Below are 1,199 nucleotides of genomic sequence, written 5' to 3' on the forward strand. Positions count from 1 at the left end.
GGGGAAGTTCATGTGTATTGTAAGTTCATTTGTGTTGTTGAAAATGGTATTTGCTTTGAACAAATTGTTGGTTTTGAAAAATTATATCATATGATCTTCAGAATCCTTTTTATCACCAAGTTCATATTTTCCTTTTACTCTTTCTTCCTCTTTGTTTCTAAATTTTGCATTCCAATCACCAGTAATTATCAATAAATCTTGAATGCATATTTGATCAACTTCTGTCTGAAGTCATTGGTAGAACTCTTCAATTTCTTCATTACTAGCTTTAGTGGTTAATGCATAAAGTTGAATTACATATGATTGCATTGATTGCATTTTCTTAAAGGCAGATAGATACAATCTGATCACGGAGAGCATTGAACTTAATGATGGATTTAGCAGATCCTGTCTGGCAATGAAAACCTAGCCATTCCTCTTGATTGTTATTCCCGCCATAGTAAATCATGATTTTCTGATTCAAAATGGCCAATATTTTGCACATTCCAAGTTCTAATCATTAGGAGATTTTTGCAGCTGATTTTCTTTACCTTGAGCTGTAGCCCATCTGCGAAGGAAAATCTTGAAGGCTACACTCCCACAGACTTTACTGGACTCATGGCCCCATGTTCGACTCCTTTCCAAGAAATCATCTCCTCTTCAGTCACACTCCAAGTGCCCTTGGACCTAAATGGCCCATCTGCTGGCATTATCTCTGACAGTGTTCTGCTTGTTTTACTTAGATTTTCAATATGTTAAAATGCTTCAAAGACATGCATGTTTTCCAGCAGCTTTTTCCTCTTAGTTGTCCGTTTAGTATGGAAGTTCCTCTGAAACCTGCCCCTGCTGACACTTGAAATGCCAGTGGGAGAGCATCCAGCATCATAGTGACACACAAGCCAATACAGTATGACAAACTGACAGATAAGTGGTGGTAATATAGTAGTCTCTAATTCAATATGATTGGTTTTCTGATAAAAACAATAAGACTGCCGCGAGGAATGGTGGGCATGTGGTGATAAAAGCAGAGATTAATAACATGCATCCCAATGCCATGGAATGGCTGAGAATACTGGAGAAACGGCATATTTTACTAGACTTTCCAGAGAGTTACTGGCTTTTCTGACACCTTGATTTCAGACTCCTAGACTCCAGAAGTGTGAGAGAATAAATTTCTGTCATTTGTGAGTTATAACATTTCAGTAAACCATTAATCTCAT

Source organism: Echinops telfairi, unplaced genomic scaffold, assembly GCF_000313985.2.
Source record: "Echinops telfairi isolate 266 unplaced genomic scaffold, ASM31398v2 ScPeMD7_6080;HRSCAF=6971, whole genome shotgun sequence".
Classification (NCBI taxonomy): domain Eukaryota; kingdom Metazoa; phylum Chordata; class Mammalia; order Afrosoricida; family Tenrecidae; genus Echinops; species Echinops telfairi.